The sequence below is a fragment of the Anarrhichthys ocellatus genome, unplaced genomic scaffold (assembly GCF_004355925.1).
Source record: "Anarrhichthys ocellatus isolate YVR2014 unplaced genomic scaffold, GSC_Weel_1.0 scaffold185, whole genome shotgun sequence".
Lineage (NCBI taxonomy): Eukaryota > Metazoa > Chordata > Actinopteri > Perciformes > Anarhichadidae > Anarrhichthys > Anarrhichthys ocellatus.
The window spans coordinates 249,936-257,012 of NW_022280215.1; the positions used below are offsets into that span (position 1 = coordinate 249,936).

Below are 7,077 nucleotides of genomic sequence, written 5' to 3' on the forward strand. Positions count from 1 at the left end.
GCAGAACATGACTCAGAACGACTCTCTCATATCAGTTTAAGGCTCGTGTGCTTTCCCCGCCTACGAATTTCTTCCACAGTCGAGATTATTCTAACCGGAACAAGCGTCGTCAGTCCAAATATTCAAGCAGCCTTCAGCACAAGTGGAAAGTCCCAAAGCAGTAATATTATATACTACAGGCGACATTCAACAAACGTGACCAATGAAGGAAAACCATATATCTGGGTTTTATTTTGAAATGATTGTAATTTGCTGGATGGTTTCACTCACATTCATCCAAATAGTTTATGACAGTGGTGTCAACATTTAGCTGGCAGAGATGTTCAATTCAAGATTCTGATCCATCTGATTATGTCATAAAATATAAGACATTTTCAATATTATAAATATAATAATATAAATGTAATATGTAGATAATAAAAGCTCCATCTTCAACAACAACTACATGAAATGCTACTTACATATTACTGCATCAGTAATAAAAATTAAATATGATGTATTTACACTCATTGTCCATTCTGATTTTCACTGATACATTGATTCACTGATTCATTTACATTTTGAATGCAGTACTTTACATTGATGTATTGCTATTTGATCTGAAGACTAACATATAAGTAACATTTCGTGATGAGGTGACCTGTTGTTATCATAGTGCAGCTTTAATAGGAACACATTGGCTCTTTGACATTCTGTGAATTTTAAAGCACTTTCTCACAATTACAGTTATTCCAGATAATCATGCTCATAATCAGAGTGTCATCTCCTCTGAGGACTTTATAGAGAATGAGCCGAATAACCCCAAATCAATAATATATTCCAAAACAAATCGATGCAGTAACCAACGGAATAATCCACATAAGATATAAAAATGGCAATATTGCGTTTTTTGACAATAACTCTCTAATAAAATTTGAATTATTCTGTTATTCATATTTTTATTGGTGAAAAGTGGTGTTACATTACACAAAACACGTGCCTTTAGATGTAAACAATCAAGAGAACATTAATGAAATACAGAAAAATAACTTTAGTACCATTTTGAGCCCAAACTGCACATTACCGACTATTGAGATGAAGTGCTCGGTTCATCCTGTAGGTGGCAGCATAGATTCATGTGATGGCATGTACATGGAACAAGCTGTAAAGATCCTTCAGTGTTTTAAATATCAATAGTTCATATTTGGTTTGAATGACGTTGAGTTGATGGATGGAAACACGCAGGACCTCACCCGCAGTTTTCTATTTGCTTTGCACTCAGAATGTATGTGTCGGCTGAAGCGTTTCACATGATGATGAGGAAAAGATAAAACCATCACTTCTCTATTCACCAAAAACAAATGTATAATCACAGCCCTTCAGGCATTTCAAATGATAGACATCGGAATAAAGACAACGGCAAAACGATGAGTGAAAGAAGAAACGGAAAACCTTTTGTAACAGTTCAGAATTATCAACGATTTCATCTGAGAGGGCGCATAAACCGGCAATGTGATGAAGGTCCCTCTGTCCTTCCAGTGGAGAAAACGTGATCAAGTGCTCACCAGGGCGAAAAGCGGATGCAGTGCAATAATGGTTGCCCTTAAAATGGGGAGAAGGTGATGAAGTGCCCTGCAGCGCCCATACAGAGGAGGAACACGATGCAGTGTCATTTCGAGGCTGCACTGTATACATGCGGGCAAACTTTCTGTGGGCTGTTGCATCGCTACATGCAGCTGGTGCGCTTTGTATTTAGTCCAGCACTGGTTCAGTGAGGGTTGATAAGCGACATGCTACCCTTGGGCAAGGCAGATTTAAAATCGGTCTCTGAATCGTGTTGCTCTACATTGTCCTTCATAATAGCGCCATGTGCAGTGCAGGCCATAGATTATGTGATCGTACTGAAGCAGGGTGTGATCTTGTGGATTATGTAATTGAGAAATTAGAACAATAATATCCCACCTCGTACAAACACCCTCAGACCGCAACACAGTTTTCTTCTCCCCCCCCCCCTCCTTGTTGCTGCCGTTCTGCTCTCTGATTGGTCCAAACGAAGGGGGCGTTCGAATGAACAAGTGTTTAACCCGTTTTCATTGGCCGTGGTCACGCCACTCAATCTGTTGCCTGGTGATCTGCTCGCTTGCAGCTCGTCAACCGCACGATCCAGTTACTGGCGCTGCCTGCTGCAATGAAAATGCCTCCGTTGGTGGGTGGATATAAACGGGCCCGGTTCCATCATTTTCTCCCCAAACAGTGACCGAGTGAGTAGTTCATATTTCATATCGCCACATAGATAAGAATCTATGTTGATATCTTCACTTCAGCCTCTCGAGACATGCGGCTTGGAGGTTTGTTTTTAACCTAATTTGCGTTTTAATATGTTTTGTGAATCAGGCAGAACAACAGCTAACGTTTCATTGTAACGTATCTAAGCAGAGTCCATGCTGGAACAACAAAGTCAGGACATTTGTAGCAAGTTGTGCTGAGTGTCGCCATATGTGTCTGACTTGTTGGATTTTTTTTATTGCTGCTGCTCTGCATTGAAAAATGTTGGAGCTGCATTCATTGTGTTGGGGAAGTCGTAGTTAAAACACACACACACACACACACACACACACACACACACACACACACGCGCACACACTTAAACGCAACGTTACAGTACAGCCAGAGTCCATGTTGAAGCACAATCATTTTAAAGCCACATTTGTGTGTTTGCTGTTGCTGTTGAGGATGTGAGAGATTTATATCAATAAGCATTAATGTATGACAGATATTTACATAAACAGGACTTATTATTTTAAATCATAATGTAACATTTTACCTTTAATGTCAATGTTAGCTGGCTCTTTTTTTATTTTTTTGTTGCTCACTAAAACGTGTTGTCAAAGTGCCTCAAATAGCAATGACGTAAGCCTTGTTTCTGCAAAAAAAATAAAAAATATTACCACTATAATTTTACTGATCATAAAACCCAGTTCAGGTAAAGATAATACTGCTATTGATCACAAGAGGTGGCTTTCAAAGTCCTGCATTTTTGAATTCCTCAGACTCAGTCCATTACCACGCATGAGTCATTCTGTTGATAGAGACAAAATATATGATCCACACAGCAGTGCCCAGTGCATTCCTGCTCATATTAGCCTTCTAGGGTCTGGGGCCTGGAGAGTATTCGGCTAAAATCTGCTCTGGAAAAAACAGGCTGCATGCCGCTGTGTGTAGGTTGTGAAATGAGGAGAAGGAGGAAGCACATTAACGACCAAAAAGGCTTTCTTTTCCCCTCCTCTGCAGCCATTGTCTTGCATCATCATCCTCCTCAAGTTCACCTACAGTTTGCTGTCAGTTCACTGGTGTTGATGGCGTTCGGCTGAGTGACATAAGGGAGTAATAGACCACACGGCGGCGTTTAAGTGTTCTCGGAGACAAGAGTTTATTTTGGTTTGTGCATGCTGATGAGCAGCTTTTCTGTGCCCACAGCACCGTAGGCAGGCAGACCGGGAGGTGTGTGTGAGCAAGTCCTCCAGCTTCTCCTGCAAGGAGAAGATGAAATGGGAGAAAGTGGCGTCTAGAGTCTTGTCTGATTCAATAAGAGGGAAGAGCGAGTGGATACCGGAGGAGGTGCTTTGATCACATTAACAGATTGTTTGGTGCTGATTCACCCTCCGAAAAAAAGAAAAAAAGGTAGGAATAACAGGGAGGCACTTGGTATCGTTTCCCATTGTTTTCATAATGTGTAGTGAATTATATATGTTTAATCTTATGTTACTGTTTGTACTCATGAATGTCAGTTTACTCATCAGTGAGAGTACTCGGTTGTATAATCATATCTTCCGGGGTTCTGGAAGGAGATTACTGAAATCTGACAATCATCAGGGTTATCTCGAGTTAGACATGAGACTTTCAATATCTGAAAAACAAAAACCTGTGTGATATGCTCGGTGGAATAAACTTTGACAGATGAGGGCCTTTAACAGGCAGGGAAGTGTGACCCATCATCAGTCCTGCTTTATTTACAATTTCTATTTGAGTGTGTGGATGAAGCATTAAGTTGTTAAGTTTTATTAATTTATTTCTCGTTTTCTACGCTTCGTAACGCTACTACTCCACTGGTCGTTGTAGTCTTTACTGGAAAACCTTGCCTTAGTGAATCTACAACTTGATGTAAGTTTAGTTTTTTAATGGAAGCTAACCTGCTACAATGGTCACAATGGCAACGGTACACATAAAAATGGCCGCCGCTCTGATCATCCTGCTACGTTGATTTAAATCGGAATCTCCAATGTTGAAACATGATTTTTAAGTTGTCAGAATTGTGTTCATAGTTCATTTCGTTGTGTCTACAAAGCAGAAAAACTGATGCCGCATTTTTGTAGTCAAACTTCAAGAGCTGGAATGGATATCAGTGAAAATGGGGCTGATCTATTCAACTCAATTCTATGTTTGTATACTATAGACCAGGGGTCTTCAACGTTTTTCAGGCCAAGGACCCCCAAACTGATAGAGAGATGGAGCAGGGACCCCCGACTATATATATTGTATAAAATTGTGTTTTATATTAAACTGGTCCTATAGTGCCATGTATAAACATACCTCTTTATTGTGCATTCAATACTAAGCTATTCAAATAATACACAGGTTCATATATTCATGTTTTTATTTTAAACATGTGCAAGGTGCAGTGAGTAGGGAGGCCGTGCCACTGCCATTTATAAACACACCTCGTCAACAGATATCAATGTCAACATCAACTTTGTCTGTCAATTGCATGATAATCATCATACAAGCTATTCAAATTTATTTTAAACATAAATGTGGAAACGAAAATGAGTGATGGCCTATTAGTGCCACTGCCATGCATAAACATACCTGTTATCCTGCATACAATACTCAACTATTACAATAATGGACACATTCATGTTTGGGAAAAAACATTTTTTTTTTTTAATTTATTTATTTTTTTAAATTGTCTAATCAACCAAATATTTCGCGGACCCCCTGCAGTACCTCCACGGACCCCCTAGGGACCCCCTGTTAATTTCTTTTTTTTTACCAAATTGCTGGTTTACGATTTAAGAATACAATAATTATTACAAGTCATTTCAAACAATAATTAATAACAACAAAGTGCATGTCTGTGTATTTATTTGTTATATTTAGTTTTACAAAGTTAAGAAAGCAATGTTTAAGTCAAGCCTGATGTTGCCTTAGACATAAAAGAATGATCCCAGTCACTGAGTGAGTCATACAGCTTATTGATTACACACCGATATGTCACAGACACAAAGTTTCATATATATATATATATATATATATATATATATATATATATATACAGTATATATGTAATTATTGCAATGCTTAAATCAGTGAGTGGGCCACAGGCTCATTTACCATTTTCTTACCTCCATCCGTGACACTGACCTAACAGACATTTATTGAAATGAAAATCTTCCAGTCAGGATATCTCAGCCTCTTGCAGCTAAATAGAAGTGCAATACTGAGTCACTGGAGAGCCCCTTTAACTCAAGGACGTGGAGCTGTAGAGTGAGTTTTGTGCCACTGAAGAACAACTCTGCAAAACCTGCATTCAAAAAATCACTTTCTTGAGCTTCTTTTTGTTTTAAAATGGCAAAATATATCCAGTTTTGTCTGTTAACTGATGCTCTCTTAAAGCTAACTGGAGAATATGTGTATTTATGTGCATATATGTATATCATTTGGTACGTCTTTCTGCAGGTAACCACTGAAGAAGGCATGTGGCGGATACTATGGCTCACAGCCGGCACGCGCCCCTCCGGAGCCGACAGTTGGCCGCCTCACGCCGTCCTGTAGCCGGGCCGAGCTCCGTGCACCTCGCGCTGCCTACCTTTTGACTTCATGAAGATCCCTGACATCGGTGATGTGATGAATAAATTTGAAGTCCTTGGGATTGTGGGTGAAGGTGAGAGTTCTCATTCGATGCCACGGCAAAATGTAACGAGGTGAAATACCAAAAAAAAAATCTTTCATTCTGGTCCAGTCTTCAGCCACAGAGGCGGTACACTCACACATTGTGTTGTAGGGCTTTTCAGTGAGCAATCATTTGATGGTTTTTATTCAATTTGCCCGCAGAACAAACTGTGTTAAAAGCCTGCTCTGCTGTTCATGATTGTACAACTCAAAGAGGTCAAGGAGAAATGTTTTTAAACCATGGACACAGTGAAGATGCTGTGACCTGAGTTCTCTTTGTGTTGTAAAAAGGAAGAGGTGGATTGTGGGATTCTGTTTTATTGTTGTAAATACCAATCAGACATGCTGATTTGATCGTTTGTTCCCCCCAAAATGCTTCTCATTGCTCTTCTTTTTCCTCGAGTGTGTGTGTATAATCTGTCGCTAGAAGACAGAGGGAAACTTTGAGCTGGATTGTGAAGGCCGACTGTCCGTTCAAAGAGGAGTCTGTCTGGAATTAAGTCGGCTCTTTTGGTGCCACATTAAACTGTAAAGTTTCTTTGGGTCCAGCTCTACTTGCGGGCTGTGCACTAATGGTTCTGTGCGCTCCACTTCATCCAGCATCATAGATCTCATCTCACTGGTCTGGAGGTCAGTCGATTTTGTTCATCATTTAGGACCGAGAGAGCGGCACGTAGAGATGTTCTGATGCCAATTATTCCTGGCCGATACGTGTAGCCTACCCATCTGATGCCAGAGTGTTAAAAACAAGTGTGTGTGTGTACTGTACATATTTGTGTGTAGATATATTAATGGGTGTATCTACTGTATGTATGTATATATGTATGTGTATATATATGTACGTGTATATATACAGTATGTATAGTTGTTTGTGTGTATAGCTCGGAGCAGATCCATTATCAGCTAGCTAACGATGACATGTGACCGTGTTTTATGTTGAGGTAAACCTTTGGGAGATATCGTCCCTAAACTTCAGTAATTGGTGCAGTTTTTGAAGCCTTGAAGCCTTAAATCTAACTTTCCTTAAGTGTGTGCTGGTGAAGGAACACAGAGCAGTTCATCATATGCTGCTCTGTCCAAGAATTCCTATTGAATCCTCGGGGTGTGTGTGTGTGTGTGTGTGTGTGTGTGTGTGTGTGTGTGTGTGTG

The 7,077-nt window shown here is 39.9% G+C and overlaps 1 long non-coding RNA gene across 1 annotated transcript in view; it reads left to right on the top strand.

Annotated features, from left to right (window-relative positions):
• The first annotated feature begins 2,110 nt into the window (after positions 1-2,110).
• The window catches only part of LOC116400608 (uncharacterized), a 6,832-nt gene continuing 1,865 nt past the window's right edge, over positions 2,111-7,077 (top strand). The window contains exons 1-3 of the long non-coding RNA XR_004213935.1: positions 2,111-2,240; positions 3,457-3,660; positions 5,716-5,920. This is a non-coding gene — a long non-coding RNA (uncharacterized LOC116400608). The remainder of the gene's footprint in view (positions 2,241-3,456; positions 3,661-5,715; positions 5,921-7,077) is intronic.